Consider the following 20,657-nt stretch of genomic DNA (forward strand, 5'->3'; position numbering starts at 1 on the left):
TTTTGGCCTTTTGAAGACGTAAATATAGCATTTCATTTTGTTTCATTTCTCTCTCTCTCTACTTACCGTGCATTGTCGCGTCGATGACTCATGAGTTTGCACATTTGTTTCAGCAACCACTTCCGACTCCATCCTGTCCCAAACTCCGTCTCCAGTGTGTTGATGACATATTTCTTGTCATCCTCAAGTTGATCGCTGCATTGCAAAATAAAGTCAGTTTAGTAATTCAAATAAAAAATTGTAATTCATATTCTTTATGTTAAATAATACTTACCGCCATGGTATATGAACTCGCTGTAGATAAGACATGCAAAGGTCTCTCATCCGACGTCTGAAGGCGATGCCGGCTTCGACCTGAAGGATACCCCCGTCAGGCATGATGTCGCATGTGACACCCAAAGTGCCAGTGCACGTGCGCATCGGCACTGGTGGGGGCACTGGTGGTGTGCTACTCTGTTGCGCTGACGCCTACGTGCAATACAAACATACGATATATTGAGATGTGAGTTCTTAAAAAGTACTTGATATTTAATCCATAAACGCCATAAAAGATATACCTACGGGACAAACGGCCACAAGCCTGTGAAATAGGTGTCTCCTGAGCACCAGGAGGTATATCAGGAGTAAGCCGCTGACTCTCATGATGTGATGTACTTGGGATAGGAGTCCTAAGAAAACAAATACATCAAAGGATATATATATTAAGAATTCTATATGTAAAAAAAGGATGACATTACTATTTTATCAATCGAGAAGCTTACCGATGCGCTGTAGTGTGTGCATGATGAGAAGAAGTCTCCACTCCTACATGTGGCTGGGAGGATGTACCCTCTCTAGGTCGTACGCGCATACTGAATCTCCCAAGAATCTCGATGGCACCGTCTAAACCCGCATCATCCATCTCCACATAATTTGCCACCACGGCCTTTGACAGTGTATCTCCAGAAAGTCCAGTGCCTCGTAGTCTCGATGATCGCCAGCTTCACTTTACCGGTGTGATCACTCATCGTATCTATATGTTTAAAACAACTATATGTTAGACTAGAGATACATTGTTAGAGGAGAGCTCAATCTATCCAATCAAAAACATTGACTAAATAACTCCAAGCAAGATGCGTCCACATCTCGAAGTTTGCAAGAGTCATATATGGACTATTGCAAAGAACGTCGAAAATAAGGATAGATGTCCAATGTGTTTGTGAAGGAACTTCTTTCCAATCTTACGACATGAAGGTAGAGATGGCCACTTTAGTCCAGGATATCAATGGAAAATAAAACTGTATGTAGGCCATAACAATGGATTGGACAATTCTCAATCTAACATGAAGCGGCCATGTGGCCATGGACAGTTTCCAATAGTGCACTTTAGATCGAAGCTTATCCATGACCCACGACTTGAATCTTGTCAGATGGCATTACCTGATGCAGTTTAAAATTGATAAATTGTGTGAGGTGCAAACCTTACAATTGGAGATCACTAATCTCTTTGCGCAAGTTCACATGGAGAAGCTGCAAGATCACTTGATCCATAAGATGGTTGCAAGATACAAAGTTCTCGGCGGATTCAAGGATCTAGGGCACGTGAGGAGCGAAATATTAAAGAACATATATAATGTTCCTTTCGATGAGGATGAAGGCTTGCAAGATGTTCTTGTGAGATGCCATCTACTTACGTGTGTCTTCAAACTCCATCTTCTACATTCATCTGGTTATGGGGGACATGCCCGAGATATGGATGTGATTGTGAACATGACACACTTCTTGTGCTGCATGTCAACAAGTCGCCCATATCAACATGGATGCTGCAAGAGAATCACATGCGGCTTGTCATGCTACACCATCCCAGCTGTTGAAACCGCAAAAAGCCGTTCTTTCATGGCCTGCAGTCCAACAGTTCACCGATGCTTGTATGATTGGGTTTTAAAACCTTCGTATGCTGATGACTTCTTGTTCCACTCCAATCATCTGCTTGTGCCAGAGACATAGATTTCCCTATGTGCAATGCCAACATAGGCGGCTATAAAAGAGAGTTTGGGCTGTCTTGTGGTCAAGATGAGAATGAAGTCTAATTCATGCAGCAATTACTTGCATTCTATGGATTTCTCGTTGGGTCCATCAATGATGCATGAACGGCACGACCAAGTTTGTCCTCCTGATAAGCTAAGGCAGTTCAAACTAATATGCGGCATCTTGCAGTGCAAGTTACTGTCAAGAAACCTTTCGAGGAGACTTAAGGCGGAGGACATGCTCTAAGCCTCCTTTTTATCAACCACGATCAAAACATTAATCAAGCATTGGGCTGGAAGCTTTGGACCCTTTCAAAGCAAATCAGAGTAGGGATGTGCATCAGAATAGAGGACAGGATGAGCTCTCCTCTAATGGGTGCTCTCTCTCTCTCTTCTTACCTGCTGAAGTCGACCACGTTGTATTAAAGCGCCTCGCTCGATCGTCTATCCGCGTGCGCCTCGCAGAAACAAATCTCTCTCCCGTGGTTGGGCCGGGGATATAAATTTTTTAGCCGTCGCTTAAGTGACGTATATCAGTATGCAAACGTCGCTCTAAAACAGTCGTTTTAGACATTCGCTTAAACGACGCCTCCGAAAACGTCGTATAAGCGACGAAATTTAAAAAAAAAATTTAGACGTCACTTAAGCAACGCATTCGTCATTGTATAAGACGCTAGATAATTTTAACCCCCTCGCTAGACCCCCCAATGGCTTGTAGTGTAAATACACAATCTTGTCCTTAGCAAAGAAACACTTGCTCATCTTTGCATATAACTTGTGATCTCGCAACTTCTAAAGTGTTTTCCTAAGATGAATTTCATGATCTTTTCCATTCTTTGAATACAAAAAAATATCATCTAAGAATACACGAATAAAATCATCCAAATATTCACGAAACACATTATTCATCAAACACATGAAAGTAGCAAGTGCATTAGTCAATTCGAAAAGAAGAATAGTGAACTCATAATCCCCATACCGAATCCTAAATGCAGTCTTAGGAATACCCGCTTCTCTGATGCGAATTTGATGGTGTCTAGATCGCAAGTCAATCTTGGTAAATATAGAGGACCCATTCAGTTGACTCAAAAACTCATCTATGTGAGGTAAAGGGTACTTGTTCTTAATGGTCTGCCTATTCAACCCTCTATAGTCAATGCAAAGTCTATAAGTCTATATGTGAGGTAAAGGGTACTTGTTCTTAATGGTCTGCCTATTCAACCCTCTATAGTCAATGCAAAGTCTATAAGTCCCATCCTTTTTCCTTTGACACAAACCCAGACCACCCCAAAGAGAAACACTAGGTCTAATGAAACCCTTTTGCGGCAAGTCATCCAACTGAAGCTTCAGCTCTCTCAACTCATCCACATTAAACCTATAGGGTTCCCTAGAGTAAGGTTGGGTCCCTGGTTCTACCTCTACGACATGATCTAAGTATCTAGGGTGAGGCATCCTAGGTAGGTCATCTGGAAAAAACATCACGATATTCGTCGAGGAGTTTCTTCACATACTTGCAGGGATTTAATATTCACGTGATCACAAGATTTTTTGTGATAATAACACATGTGAACAAGTTATTCACATGTTCTCATGTTACCGTTCACAAAATAACAGGTCACTTGCCATTTGGGAACCCCTTAAAAGCTTGGCTACACATGGGAATAAGCTATTCATATGTTCTCATGTTACCATCTTCACATAATAGCAGGTCAGTGGCCACCTAAGAAGATTTTTTATGCCCGACAAAGATAATTTTTTTAGGCCCTTGTGAAAGCTTTGTGAATATAACATGTGATCACAAGATTTTTGGTGTTATTAACATATGTTATTAACATGTTCACATGTTTTCGTTTACGTCGGTGAAATCCCTGCATACTTGGGATGGTCTTTCTTCTCTCTCTCTTTCTTAAGCTCGTTGGAAAAAATTAAGAATGTCTTGCACCCTCGCCTAATCCCTCTCAAAAGTTTCATGGTCAAAATTAGAAAGGCCTCACTATTCCTCTCCTCCCCCTAAATAACTTGGGTTTCTCCCTCCTTACTAGCAAAAATCACAATCCTATCCGCATAGTTAATGAGGGATTTGTTGGAGAGACTAACCAATCCATCCCAATTATTTCATCACACTTACCCATCTCGATGGAATAGAAGTCTCCCTTACACTTCCTTCGTGCTAAGGTGAAAGATAAGTTTTCTAAGAACCCTTGGGTATAGTGAGGTTTACCATTGGCAAGTTGGATGGGCCTCTTTACTTGATTTCCTAATCTTAAGTGTTGTGATTCCACGAGTTTTGGAGAAATAAAGCAATGAGTGCTACTCGAGTCAACTAAAAATTGAACATGTCGATTTCTAATATTTCCTTTTATTCTTATCATCACTGAAGCATGTGCATGAGATGCAAAAGAAACCATACATTTCACTATAGGTTTGGGTAACTCACCTTGTCGCTTGCGTCTTTAGTCCACTCCTAAAATTGAATTTAGCTTTGTTCGCACACTCAAATGTGCAATGTCCCTGCTCCCCACATCTAAAGCACAATCGGAGCCTCCTTGCTCGCTCAATGAATTGGGGATCATTCTAGCATGTTGCTGGTTTCTAGTTCTTCTAATTCCCAGCATTCTGATTATTGGATTGATTCTGATTTCCAAAATTTAAGAAATTTGGATTTTCCCTACCCCACTGATTATAGGGCGCAGATCCTTGGTTTTTTCCACTATCATAATTTCCATCTTTTTGATGCATATTATGCCCTCCTTGAAATTTTGAATTGTTAGAATATTCAGATCTATGTGGAATACTAAGTTTTAAAAACCTTGTGGATGTTGGCCCATTGGAATTAACCTTGATTTTGCAGCCGTTCTTTGATTGTATTCTTCCATCCTTTCAAAATTCTTGGCTTTGGATATAACATCTAAGAAAGCCCACGATCCTATTCCCTTCATCATGTACAGGAGGTCCTCCTTCAAGCCCTCTACAAATTTGTGAGTAAGAGCCTAACTGGAGACTTCAGGTGCATACTTGTGTAAACGAAGAAACTTCTCCTTGTACTCATCAACAGAAAGATCGTGTTTTTGCTCTTGGACTTGCTTGAAATTGTAAAATTCCATCTTTTTTTCCATATGGTAATGAGGAGAATAATACCTCTTTGCTGCAAAAAAGGAATTCAGCCCAAGTAATTGGTTCATTTGGTTTCTCTCAAATCTGTACATGGGACTTCCACCATAATTTTGTGACACCGCGCAATTGCAGCGAGGCAATTTTAGCCTCATCAAAGGGCAAAGAAATCCTCCAATTCTTCAAGCCAAGCCTCAAGATCTTATCCTGTCTTCTTTTCACCACCATCGAATTGCGAGAGTTTTTCTTTCTTGAAAACCTGCTTTAGGGCAAATTTGGCCACATCTTCCTGTGGTTTAGCTCTTTTTCGATTTTGTGGTTCATAATTAACATAAGGAGGAATCTCTACATAAATCCCTTGAGCACCTAAATCGTTCTCGTTCTGATTTGAAGGGTCGCTATTGTTTTCCTTATAGCTTTTTTTAATTCTACGGTCAATCGTTCAATAAGATCTCAAGGGGATCACTCATAAATATGTAAACATAGCACATAGGTTTAGCATAGGGGATTTTTTAAATCCCTTTTTTACACATTCTTTACATACAGAAGGGTACCATTTAAAGGGGGTATTTACAGATCGAATAGAAAAAGGGTGTGTTTTATTAATGAAAATTTTACACATAAGGGGTTTTTAAATAAGGCCTTAAACACACGTGAGATAGAGACTTTACATATAGTGAACCCCCCTAGAATAAGATCAACCTGCTCGGCCAACATTTGTTGAATTGTGTTATTATAAGTCATCTTTCAAGCATGATCAAGGATGTGACTGCTCTAATAATACCACTTGTGAGGCTTTGGCTCAATAATCACAATACAATTCAAGAAAACAGAATTTGCACAAAATTTTGAGGCAGAAAGAGAAGAATTTTGTATATAATCAAGAAATCTTACAACAATATGATATGAAGCACTCTTGGAGGAAAGAGTTCGAACCACCCGACCACCCTGAGCTATCTTACTCGCACTCTCACTCTTATGAAAATATAGCACTCACACTCACACACGCACTCACACTTGCACTCTCAATCTCCTCTTCAATTTTCTATGTGTTCCTCTTCTTCACATCGAACACCAAAAGTACCTCTTTCTGGAGATTTCTCAATCCGCGTGCCATATTTTTGGCGATGATGTCATTTTCGGAAAAAGCGTGTTTGGCAAGCTTTCTTCATACACAGTCATGATTCCCATGAGATTACAACACTACGAAAACACCCCTTTTCAATGGTGCACCATTCATCGGTGATCCAATGAGGATGCTCAAATAGGTAATAGTCACTCACTCAATGAAATATAACTTTTGTAAGTAATAAAATTTAATCACTTTGTAAAAATATAGTTCAATTTGTAATATTGCCAAAAGTCATACTTACAACAAATTCATTACTATTAATTTGAATTCAAATCTCTTAGACCCGTTTTATCCTAATATGTATACCTTTGTAAAGATGCACATAGAGTTCAGAACCAGCAATCAATGAAATGGAAAACTCAATGAAAATTTTATACTTGTTTAACATTGAGTTTCATGTCACTTGAAACTTTGTATAACTACCTAGAGTTTGGATAGCCTTGGGAAAATAGCTTCTTACATTTATCAAAGAAGATAAAAATATTTTCTTACGTTTATCTTGGGTACATAAAATCTCACCTTCTTTGAATTCTAAAAATTATTTGTTGTTATCCTGTGCACTACATAAGCATTTATCTCTTATTATTTAAGCACCCAATTAATTACACTACACATAACTTATAATCTAAATAATTATTTATGAGTGTATTTCTCTATGTAACCATTTTTCCACATTACCTCATAACTCTTTTTAGGTTGTATATATATTCAAATCTATTTCAACATGTATCATATAAAAAAAGGAAATGAGCTTTGATAATAATTTTTGCCACTAATTTCTTTCAAATATAAATGATTGAAAATTCATGACCCTAAATCCTTTAATTTTTTCTAGGTAACTTAAATATGATGGTTTTTTTATTCTTTATGATATTTTTTTCTCAATGACAACCTCAAAAGATTTTCCCTTGTTTCATTCAATATAACCATCTAAGGGTTTGGTTCAATATAACCCTCTAAGGGTTTAGTTCCTTACTTCCACCCTCTTTGCACATAATTCTCATAGTGAGATGCATCCCAATCATCAACTGAAGACGTGCCGAGGGTTTGTAACTTTCTTATGCTTTGATTTTTCATAGCAAATCAAACTTTTGTATTTCAAATGAGCACATAAACCATATAAAATTTTTCTCTAATCCAATTTTTTTTTCAATTCATGAGTTCTCTCATCGTGATGATGACCCTATGATGGAGGTAGTAATAACCGTACACAAGGATACCTTACATTCATTTCATAGTTTGACCACGATTGTTTTTTCATCAAATTCATGTACGAATTGATATTGCATTCCATAATCATGTAATACTAAAAAATTAATCCTTGAAGTCCTACTAACCTTGTTTTAATGTATCATTCATCCAAATACATGTCCTTTCAGCCTTCAAACATTAAGTGGTAAGGTTAAGTATTTACTGAATCTACATCAACTAAAATAAAAAATTCCCTTCTTTCTCAAACATTCTTTGTATATCTTTCTAAACATATACGTGCCACTCAAATAAGAATCATTTGACCACTACCTACATACATATGAATTCAATCATTTCATTTAGTTGTAGACCCTTTTTACAAACCCTTCTTTAATCAAGGCATGGACTTGAGCTTTCTCATTAGTACTTCTTCGCTACACTCCTCAATCTAGATCCCTAGTGTATCTACATTTTCTTTTCTTAGAAAACATCAAGAACATATACAAAAGACAACCCTCAACTAAGGTATAAATGAAAATTAAGAGAGGGTTCTCCCTCTCTATCTAGTTCGTCTGAAAGGGGCTTTGCATTGGGGAGGACTAAAGGGAGAGAAGGTGTAATAGGGACTGTAAATTTCCATAATGGATGCACAAAGTGCATTGCAAGAAAAGGACACTAGTTTCATGGGTACTTGAGGGTGGCACTACTAAGAAACCCTATGTATCACATGCATTCAAGGGGTATTAAAAAAACTCCTTTCCTCTGAATTTTCATGAATAAAATGACCCTTATCATTAACAAGGCTCTTAGATCTCCATTAATCATAGAGAATGATATCGATCTAAATATGCCAAAGTTTCTCTATTGAAGGGATAGAAGAGGGATACAAGTACTAATTAACAAGCTTTCAAGATCAAGAAAGAAAATAGTTATAGAAATAGATTCTTTAAAAAATCTCCTAAACGTTGGCAAATATGGGTCTTTGCAATTCAAGAAGTTTCTAGTACAACCAAGGGTGAGATGATTTTCATCCAAAAGGGAAAGGCAAGTTCCATTCCACTTACAGTGCAAAATCTTCATTACCTTTGTAACACCCCAACCATGGAGACAATGTGTTTAAGTGAAGAGTCCCAAGTGAATAGGTATATATATATATCAATTCTCTCAACTAAACCATTTTTTCACATCATTGAAGGGTAATAAGGAAATAACAAGACTAGGACCCTTTGGCATCTTATGATTAGCTTTAGTCTCAACAACCAATGAAAGTATAGAAAAATATAGGGCATCATATTTTAGAACTCCAAGAAAGACATGATAATTCTTGCATTTTGCATTTTGTTCACACTAACCCACTTAGGTCGATCAACATATAAAAGTGTACTTATCTTTTCTAATCTACATGAGTGATAAATTTAAATTGCTTATATAGAAAGCTAGTTCACTTTGATTAGTGCCTAAAGTACCACTTTCAAGAAATGCATCACAATCAACATCATTTTGTAGTGAGATTTTTTAGTTTGGATTCAAGTCTCTTAGACACATTTTATCTTAGTATAATGCATACCCTTGTAAAGATGCATATAGAGATAAGAGATAGCTATACCATATGAGTATTAGGTAGAGTTTGGTGATGTTTCTGTAGAGAATGTGAGTAGTATCGGGTGCGTGTATATTGGCATCTAAATTCGCATGTATTGAAGTTTCAGAAACGCGTCTACCAGCGTGTGTATATTGGCATCTAAAATGGCATGTATACTAGTTTCAGAAACGCGTGTATCAGCGCGTGTATATACACGCAAATATACACGCATTATTACACGCGAGTGCTTTATTAAGAAAAACCCCATTCCTTTACAAAATCAAAAACTATTTTCTTTAAACCATCTCATAGTACATTACAGTATATATCATTACACAATCCCACTACATGCATTTACAATAATGAAATATATTCAAAAATAAATCATGAGATGATAATTAAAAGACAACATATACAATAGAAATGTCATCAATTTAGAACGATACAGTGATGGATTTGTTAGGGTTTGATCTCATCTTCAATAAGATCCATCCTTTCAACATCAATATCCATTTGATCAATTTGTAAGGCTACGATTAAATTTATTCCACTATTGATATTCTGTCCATTGATAATGGTATCGATGTCCTGATCATCCTCATCAACATCACCATCATCCTCAATGGTAGGGTCATTCTCATGATCATGAGAAATGGCACGCTCATCCTCATTATCATGATCATCTCTTATGTCTTGATCATCGATCACAACATCTTCATTGGCATGTTCGACATCATCTTCATTGCGGCTTGTTACATCCTCCATATGCTCCATATCAGTGAATGTATTATACATCACTTTGGAACATGGTGCAATAGGGATGATGTACCACCATTTAATGTTATGCACCATTGGCAGATAGATAACCTACTCAAATACACATACTGGAGTAATTAATTAGCATATCAAAAGTCAAGGGGTACGCGAGCTTAGATATATATGTACATGAAACACATTAGTAAAAAAATGCATACCTGCTCACATTGTTGTGGCAATACAAGCCTATCTTTCTTTGTTTGCCAAAACTTTGTAGAGTCAATAGTTACATAGCCACTTGCATGGCGTTTTATCATTGCATTAGGCCCTTTTTTTTCCACCACGTTCATTTGCCATTTGACATCCAAAACATACACAAAGAAGCGACGAAAGTCCAGCCTAATTATGTCTTGGATTGTGCCACAATAATCATCCATTTTTCCATTAGCTCCCTCAAAGCTACTAATGACACCGCAATCTTGTGTATTCCTCTTTTCATCAATTCTTTGTGTTTGAAAATGCTTGCCTTCACACCATATAGCATTGAACATAGTGCACTGGACCAAAATAGAAGCAATATTTCTGTTATAAGTAATGTGAATAAATATTAAAAGCAAATCACTTACAACTAATGCAAAACATTAGTTCTATGTTCCTTTAACATGCATCCTCGTGCATACTCCCATTCTTCCGCCATGATATGCAACCCCTCGTCGCTCTCGGCTCTCTCCATTTCCTCATGCAACTAATTAACATGGATATCATTCGGAAGTGTTGCTAGATGCTTAGGGTACGCCTTACGAGAGCCATGTTGCCTCCGAAGAAGGAGAGATCTTTCTGCTTGCCTTTTTGTCTTTGCATCCTCATATCTTGTAACCCATCTGCTCATCGCATCACTATTAAGGATGCAAGTGAAATTGGGATCATCAATCAATGTTCTGTCAATTACTTTACTCTGTCCTTTTCTTTGAGGCACTATAGAGGTCATCCTCAAGTCCTCTTCATTGCTCCATAGTCGTGGCAAAGAGCTGTCCACCTGACCAAGAAATTTTGAAATATATACAAGAGACTCTTGTATCAACCAACCCTCGGCCATGCTTCCTTCGGGCCTTGCACTTTGCCTCACAAAGTCTTTTAAGGTCTTCATGAAGCGCTCTAGGAAGAACATCCAACGTGCATGCACAGTGCCACATAAAGCAATTTCATCCACTAAAGCACAATGAGATGTAGACTTGTGAGAATGGTTCGCGAAAAAGTCTCCTCTACCAAACAAACCACCTCCACTGCCATAACACGCGCATCATCCAACGTGGCTAGATCAATTGCTTTGGAACTAACATATCTGAAAAATAAATGAATAGTACGTTATACCTCATGCACGTTCATTTTGCAAGGTATAATGAAGGGTGATCTAACATGGGTTTTACATACCTCACAAGCTCGTCCATCTTATAAATACATTTTTTCAAACTCTTATTTGCACAATGGTCGATGCTAGTAGGTAGTATGAACTGGCCAAGCTTGACGCATACGTCCTGTGACCCGCAAGTCCTCCCGTTACGCTAACATTGTCTCGTTTACCAATAACATGTTCCCAAATACCAGATCCCACATTCTTGAAGATGTGCATGGGATCAAGAAGACGGTTGATCTTAAGATGGGTCCAATATGGTAGCCGAAAAAAATTGGAGTACCTACACAAGGGATTGCTCTATGTGATCTTTAATCCAATTAGAGGCTACACAAAACAAGATTGAAAAACATTACTATACCTGTTCATGCCATCTGGAGGAAGAATATTTATAGACTCCCAAATACGCTTCCAATCTTTTGCACGAAGTGTTTGTGGAGGAATGTTACTCTTCCTAGCAACATATTTAGGATGATCTGACGGGAGAAATTGATGATGATTATCGAATATGGTCTTACACAAACCGTCAGCATACATAAGTTAGAATAATAAAGTCAATAGTTATAATTAATATAGCCAATAGTATTAGAGTAGGGAGGTAATTAGAATTCTTACCAGAACAATCACTGTATCCTGGAAAGTCATGCATTGTCCACATCAACACTGCTTTTAAGTCGAAGTGTCGAGAGGAGGGAGGCCTACTAATGTCCACCACCACAACACCTCTCCATAGTTCCTCCAACTCATCAATCAACGGTTCGAGATAAACATCCATATGCTTGACTTTATGTTTCCCTGGAATTAGAAGGGATAACATAAGATGTCCCTTCTTGATCATCATTGATGGTGGAAGGTTGTAATTCACCAACACAACTGGCCACACGCTGTATGCGGTGCTTTTAAAACCAAATGGATTCACTCCATCCATACCTAGGCCAAGTCTCAAGTTTCTGGGCTCTGTTTTAAAGCTGGGCCACTCATCTTCAATATGCTTCCAAAGTAGAAGTGTCTGCGGGAATTCTCCACATGCCATCATCCGATCGATGTGAGGAATGCCATGACATGAGCTCTGCTATGGATTTGCACTTGAACATGTGTTTGATGCGAGGAATTATAGGAAAGTGTCGCAAGACTTTACGAGGTACATCAAAACTCTTCACATCTGTTCTATACCTTGCTTCACCACAAGTGGGACAATGTCGAGCCTCCTTATGTGTCCCACGAAAGAGAATGCAATCATTGACGCATGCATGTATGCGATCATAATCCAATCCTCCAAGAGATGTCACATAGCGCCTCGCTATGTCTCTTGAGGTGGGTAGTCTATTCCCCTTTGGAAGCATGTTTGATAATAGCCTGCATCCAATATCATCAATTAGTCCTAAACCCTAAACCCTAAACCACTAATTCAAATTTGTAAGTTAGAATGCTTACTTCAATATTGCGTCAAGACTTGCATTGCTCCATCCATAAACTGTTTGTATATTGAGTAGTTCAAGTGAAGCACGTAAAATAGAGAATGTGCACCCTTCAAAAACCGGTGTCGATGAAGCCTTGTAAAGATGCTCTTGTTCCATATCATCGTCATCCATACCTTTGGGATCATCCCTAAAAAGATACCGCACCATATCATCAAACACTTCCTCTTCCACAACTTCGTGGGGTGCAGGACTATTGTCATCCCTTTGCCACTCATCTCTGACAATAGATCCCGAAGTTCCAGCATCATCTCGTCAACGCTTTGCGTGCTCTCGCCGCGCGTAGGGCACCATGTTAGGGTGTGGTACTGCATCCTGCTTCAATTAGAGTATATATATTACAACTCCATTAATTTAATTTGGATACCATGAGTCATTTGAATACTATCAATTTACATCTACTCACCTCTAAACCTGTTTGATTCCATTCTCCATACATGGAGATGTGATTCAAGGTAATTCGACGCGCTCGTACAATGCATCCTTGACATTGATTACACATACACTTGATCCTTTGTCCCAACCACACATCGCGATTACGATGATGCATTGTCTCATCCTCACTACTAGAACTGCTTGAGGAGGTTGATGACATCCTATGTACAAAAGAGCAAACACAAAATCATAATCAGTTTTTAATGAAAGTATAAAAGCGCGTGTATAAACGCAGCTACATTCTGAAAATCGCATGTATAAACGTGGCTACATCCTAAAAATGGCGTGTGTATAAATGCGGCTACATCCTAAAAATCGCGTGTATAAACGTGGTTATATTCTAAAATTCGCGTGTATAAACGCGGCTACATCCTAAAAATCGCGTGTATAAACGTGGTTGATTTATTATAAACGTGAAAATACACGCGCTTTTACACGCGACGAGCTGTCCATACCTAAAAATAACCCGCCTTCTCCAAATAAACATTTTCAAACTAAGATTTGCTCTCCTTCGTCGCCGCCTCTTCCAACAGAGCACTAAACCTAAGTGCAAGGAGCAGACAAGGAGCACACATGGGTGAAGGAAACCAGCCAAAAAGAAGACTCACTTTTTGAGAGGTGAGTCAGTTTGTCCTTTGTCTTGTCTCTTTCCTTTCATTTGTTTATGCTATTGTCTCTTTCCTTTATGCGTTTGTCTCCCTCCTTTTCCTTTCTGTAGTAGTACTTTTGTGAACGATTGTGACAGTGGGTGACAGTGGGCTTTTTATAAGGACGATTTCTCGGAGGTCGGTCGCTTTCAAATATTTTTTTGCGCAAGCCGCGTGCAGGAATGCGTGCACAGACGTTCACGCGCATATACACGCGTTTTTGGACGGGTGTATACACGCGACTGTGTTTCACCCATGCTTGCGATCCAGGTTCTTCAGAGAGATGATCCCATCTGCATATGGTTGCCTTCACAAAATCATATGTGCTAGCTTGCATTTGTACTTTGATGCAATCATGTATATACTTTTATTTTTGCAGATTCTTTATGGATCCAGGATCTTCATCCGATCCATTTGCGTACGGCACTTGGATGATGGAGATGCTAAATCATTTTGGGCACCATCCTGGTCCAATTGAGCTTACAGAGTACATGTATGCCCATCCCCCTCCTGGATTGCCTGGTATCTATACCCCACCCTTGAGTATCCAGGCCACTCCACTGCCGTCTGTGCCTGCGAGTCCCGACGAGATGGCAAGCAGCTTCTCCTCTTCCACGCCCACCGAGGAGACATACCCCGTCCAGACACACTCATGCACACCCTCCCAGGCACCGTCACGTCAGGGCTCACAGACACCATCACGTACTCCCTCACAGCCACAGTCACGTAGGCAATCCCCCAGTCATGACTCCACCCGCAGTACAGAGGAGAGCAAACCCCGCAGTAAGAAGAGTGGGAGTGGAGGATGCGGCGGGTGCTTTGGTGGGGGAGGTAGTAGGGCACGCGGTGAGAGAGGAGATAGAGGGAGAAGAGTTAGAGGAGACAGTGAGGATGAGGAGGAGATGAGAGAGGTGGAGGGAGTGATCTGCTATGATGTGATGGATAGGGACGGTGATGGATGCGAGGGGGAAAGAGGTAATGGAGTACATGTGTGGGGTAGTATCAATCTTGTATAGAAATTATTTTATTAGATTTAAAGATCAAAATAGCCGACTAGTTGGGATTCGGGAAGGTGATAGATGCTGTACATAGTCGGTACCCCAATCCCCCACATGCGACATTCTCGGATGTATGGAGAAGGACGCGAATAAGGGAGATCTTAAGTAATAAAAGATCTCACCTTAAGAAACTCGCGTACGATGATGGGCTAAATGTAGCTACGGGTGGCTATCCTGCCGAGAAACCTGCCACTGCGTACAAACGCGAGTGGAAGGAGGCAAAGAAACGAGCAGGGGGTGGCGTGAAAAGCAAGCAACATGTGGAGGCATGACGGATCCAGATGGAGACCATTGGATCTTCGCATTTCAGATCTGGCGACGTCGAGTCATGGGAGGCAGAGTTCATAAGTATCTTGCCACTTTATTTGATTGTTTACTTATTTCATTGATTCTATGATTGTTTTAATCTTACAAATTGTGTTGATTATGATACAGCGACGGGTTACGGAGAGGAAGCCCACAGCCCACGATACTGGTATGCTCGCCGGCATAGCAGACATGACATGTGGGCCCTCTTCAGAGCCGAGGGACGTATTACGGACGCGCAGTTTGAGATGGCCATGAGACCATACAGTCGACAGGTACTTGAAAACTCTAAACGAATGATTTTGGTTTATTAAATTACATATATATATATTTATATACTATATATTACTTGAACAGGCACAAGCTACTGCTGCACACCTGCTCTCATGATCCACCCGTCAGAGGGTGGACGTGAGCACTACTCATCGGACATTCCGACCGATGTGAGCTCATCTGATCATGGAGGGAGCAGCGAGTCATCATCTGGGTCTGATTAGTACTCAGACTTATAGTATCACATTCCATATTGAGGATGTGGTTGTATATATATTTTTGTAACTGAAGCCATGGGCTACTTCGACATATGGACTCCCTTGTATATATGTGTACACATAAAATTTTGATAGTAATATTGAATCGTGAATTGATAGTATTGCATTCATGTCTGTCTTAAATCGTGTATTGACAATGTATGCATTCATGTCATTCTTGTCTTAAATCTTCCTCGTGGATGGTGCAATGCACCAAAAAAAAAAATCCAGAGAGTGTTATTGGGTGCTGGAATGCTCGAACAACATTCAGGTACCAAATAGCACTCTCTGGATTTTTTTTTTGCTCTCTGTTCGCGTGTATAGACGCGTCAACTGTGCAAAAAGTCGCGTGTATATATGCGGATACTCTGTGAAATGCACATGTATAAGCGCAGCTAAACAGACAAAACGTGTGTATATGCCCTCGTATCAACGCGTTTAAGCACAGCTAAACTGACAAAACACGTGCATATGCCCGCGTATCAGCACGTCTAACTGCTTCTATACACGCGCTTTTACACACATGTCTCTGGCCGCAGTGATACACGCGCTGATACACGGGCCCGTTACTTTTTTTTCACAAGTCATTGTTAGCGGCTAGGAGCGCGGGTATGAGCCCGATCCCTTGTAGTGCAAAATACACGAATCAAAACTTTAGAATTATGTATAGCTTCAAGAAATCTACATGTCATTGTTGCATGAAGAGAGATGTCATTTACCTGCTTGAAGATATGATACGATACTTCATAAATGCCGACTATGGTTTCCACGTAACCAAGTTCACTGTCGAAAGATTTGTGTCTCTTGAACTTGCACGTGATAATTGCTTGAAAGAGGCAACAACGCAAGAATCTTGAGTTAGATGTAAGTCATCAATAGATTTTATCCGAAGATGTTGTCCATAAGCCCACATGTTAGTATACATTCAAACCTAGACCAATAAATAAATTATTTAAAAAAATGAGATTCATTTGTTTAGGTTAGAGTTTTCAAAACCCAACAAGTTACCTGTCTTTCACACCCGATCATAAACTCTCTTTGTTCCATTGAGATTGGCTCATGATCACTAATAACTGCCCGTTGCATATGGGTGTATAACCAATCCATGAAAGTAGGTATGTCCCCATCGTTATTTACATTGGTTTGACGTCTGGATCTCCTCTTTTTATGTCTGCCAACTCGTTTTCTTGCAAGTTCCTCCTAGTACTCATCAGACAAATTGTTGCATGCATTCGCTATTATAGACAATGAAAGTAGAAATATCCAATTTATCTTGGACCTTAAGTCGAAAAGGGACTCCCTTACCGGACAATACCTTGTCTGACATGGTAGAAGACGACTCATTTGTCCATACGCGTGGAGCTTCAGAATCGGTTTTCTCAAGGTATTCACAAACGTAATACATGCATTCTTCAAGCATCCATCCCTCCGCCATAGAACCCTCTGGTCTTGCTTTTTGACGTACATAACCTTTCAACACTCCCATAAATCTCTCGACCCAAAACATCCATCGAGTGCTCACAACACCAGCGAGCTCTATCTCGTCCACTAGATGGATTATGAGATGAACCTGGATATCAAAAAAGGAGGTTGGAAATTCCTTTTTCAAATTTAAACAAAGAAGCTCTATACATTCACGCTTCTTTTGTAGAATTGACCCTTTGGCAATCTCTTTAGATGTAATCCATCTATCAGTAGAAGAAAGAAGATATTAGAGATGTTTTTGAATTAAGATGATATCAAATAAAATTTTATACTAAAAATTAATGACCGATAAATACCTTGCAAGCGATCCAAGGCGATATATTACATCTCGGACTCCTCTTGTAGTACATCCATCAATAACAAGGGGTAGAACATGCTGCATATATGATTAATCTGATCAACAAAACATGCAAGAAAATAAATACTTACAAAGATCTGGATAGATTTACCTTCACAAAAATGTGCGAGTCATGTGTTTTTAAATGAGACAAGCTCTTGTCATCTAGAGTGAACATGTTTCGACAAGATGCTCCATATCTTGTAGGCGTACGAATCGACTGAATCTTCGTGTTGATAGTCTCCAGCTCTTCTATCTTGAGCACCCATGGGGCAAGCTCGTAGGTTGTCTCACGTTGAGTTTCATCATACAGTGGCCATAGATTGGGCTTTGAGTTTTGATCCTTCAAGTCATTTCTTGCTGCCGCTGTGTCTTTCAAGCCAACGAGGTGTTGCCATAACGAATGACCAACGTTCTTGAATATGTGCATAGGATCAAGAAGATGACATATCCTCAAATCCTTCCAATATTCCAAAGTTTACCATATCGAAGGACTTTGAGCTAGAGCACGTTTCCTCTCGCTCGCTTCTTCCAGCATCATCATCATCGCCGCTTATGATCTCTGACTCCGGATCGATAGCGGGTCCAACAGTCCACTTTAGATACCAATCCTTCGGTGTCATTGGTATTGGACATCTCCCTTCTTCTACCTTTCCATTAAAATGTATAGCTTGCCTTTTGTCTCGTAGATAATGATCTTCAGATAAAAATTGTCTATGTCGAAGATATATATTTTTGTTGAGGTTTTTGCTATAAGTCGATCTCAACCAATCACCACAAATTGGACAAGCTTTACAACCCTTGGTACATATCCTTGCATGGAAAACATAACAAAGATTATTAGCGCAATGAACATCGTACAAACGTATGAGACAATATATATATTTAAACCATTTACCTGAGCAAAAACCATATCCTGGAAAGTTGTGGATAGTCCATGCTAAAATTCCATGAACAATGAACTATCTTTGACCGATGCTTCTGGACATATCCATGACATCAATCCCTCTCCACAAATCTTGAAGATCATCGCGATGAGAGGGACCAAATAAACATTCAGATCTTTAACTTGTCGTTTTCTCAAAATTAAGAGTGAGAGCATTAAATGCTCTTTCTTAATGCTGAGATACGGGGGTAGATTATAGTTAATAACTACCACTAGCCATGTAGACCATTTACTTGATCTCATTGAAAATGGATTCACGCCATCTAATGCTACACCCATCTTTAAATTGCGTGGTTCTTTTGCAAAATCTGGCCAGTGATATTGTCGATGTCATAATCCGGAATCTACATATTTGAAGGCAAAGAAGATTGTATCAATAGCATGCTTCTGTATAAAAGAAAAGAGAGATGTGCATGGAATTCAATAATTATCACAGATACAAAATAGTTAGAGACAATAAAAGATGATTATCAAATTAAATTAGAGACAATAGAGAACGTGGTGCAAATTAAAGTGTAGAATTAGGGTACAAGAGGTCAAAATAACATTAGGAATTGTATACAATGAAGCTCTCAACCCTCATCTATTAAGGGTGCTCGTGGAGGTCTATGCCATCCATAATTGATTAGCAATTCATCACCAGCACGTAATGATCTAATAGCATTGGCAACTATGTATCTTTCTACATCCCTACTCATATGTCCTGGTTCATGACTATTCTCACACTCCACAAACGTGCAATTGGTTCTTGAACTCATCCCTCGACTACTATTGATTAAACCTGCTATGTTTCCTTGAGAGTAAGGTCTTCCATCAACATAGAGTCTTTGTCCTTCTGCATGTGTAATCCCTCTATCAGAAAGAGAGGCTGCATTGAGACATAACCCATAAGTACTCATGCTCTATTGATTAAACCTGCTATGTTTCCTTGAGAGTAAGGTCTTCCATCAACATAGAGTCTTTGTCCTTCTGCATGTGTAATCCCTCTATCAGAAAGAGAGGCTGCATTGAGACATAACCCATAAGTACTCATGCTCTGAATGTAGCGAGTAAGCTGATGCCATGGACCCCATCTATATATAGGTCCACAAAAAGACATAAGGGTGATCTCTGAATGAGGGGGCACATGCAAATCCTGTGCAATAAAGAGGCCTCATCCTGCTCCATTGATGGTAGATAGAGCAATCATGTAGCGATTGCCCCAAAGGCTAAAAACCACTCCATCTAAAGGAAGTGATCCTCTTTGCCATCCTCCGTATCGTCTTTGATCATACGTCTGTACTAGAGAATGCAAACGGGTAGGCAACGGATGATCTCCACCCGTCTCAGCCTCCAAAGTAGGAGGTAGAGGATGTCGAGAAACCTCGAGCTGCAACTGACAAACAACCTGTCCGTGCCGTGTGCGAGGGACATGTGCACCACACTGATAGTGAAGTCATCCTCGTCATCAAGTGAATATACCTACATATATAATATGGTTGCATTATATATGAGTCTTTGATTTATAAAATAACCAATAATAAAACTAAGGGAGAACAGTCACATACCATAGGTCCATGTGGCTCCTCAGGTGGTGGTGCTCGCTCAAATGTACCATGAGTCATCTCATGTGAAAAGCACTCCCGTCGTGGCCTCCGATATGTGCCACGACAACGAGCGCTCCAGCATATAATAGACTCATCATAGTAGAAATCATCGTAATGTGCAGTATTGGAACTCTGTGCACCCCAACCACCACCAGTAGGAGGTGGTGGTGTACCCTCTGATTGGTCTGAAACTGATTTTCAAGTACCATAAAAACATGAGTCATTTATCAAATGATTGAAGTTAAAATTCAATAAAAGAAACAAAACATTGAAATCTAACAAGTTCTATGGTATATTCTAACGCTTATTTGTAATATGAAAAATAAACAGACGCTACTGTATGGTGGAGACAAACAAGAGGAGGGCTGATATGTGCATGGAGACGTGGCAATGCTTCCGCAAGGAGAGACGCCTACGCATCACTTTTCCTTAGCAGAAGGTGTGTGCCTTTACTAACGTATATTAGAATTAATATGAACTTTTCTAGATTGATTCTAACTATTCTCTAATGTATGTTATTTTGTTTAATCAAATTTACATAGACGACAGCACGAAAGAGACTGCAAGCTGGTCACACATCTAGACTAGGCTAGACTAGGCCGGATGAGACAAGATGGATTTGTGGCCACATTTGTGAGTATAGACCGTTCAAATTTTAAC

The 20,657-nt window shown here is 39.5% G+C and overlaps 1 pseudogene; it reads right to left on the reverse strand.

The window, feature by feature from the left end:
- Window positions 1–18,983: 18,983 nt before the first annotated feature.
- LOC147622757 (uncharacterized) lies at window positions 18,984–20,417 on the reverse strand (annotated as a pseudogene).
- Window positions 20,418–20,657: the final 240 nt, after the last annotated feature.

Source organism: Cibotium barometz, chromosome 28, assembly GCF_041138505.1.
Source record: "Cibotium barometz isolate CiBa-2024 chromosome 28, ASM4113850v1, whole genome shotgun sequence".
NCBI lineage: Eukaryota > Viridiplantae > Streptophyta > Polypodiopsida > Cyatheales > Cibotiaceae > Cibotium > Cibotium barometz.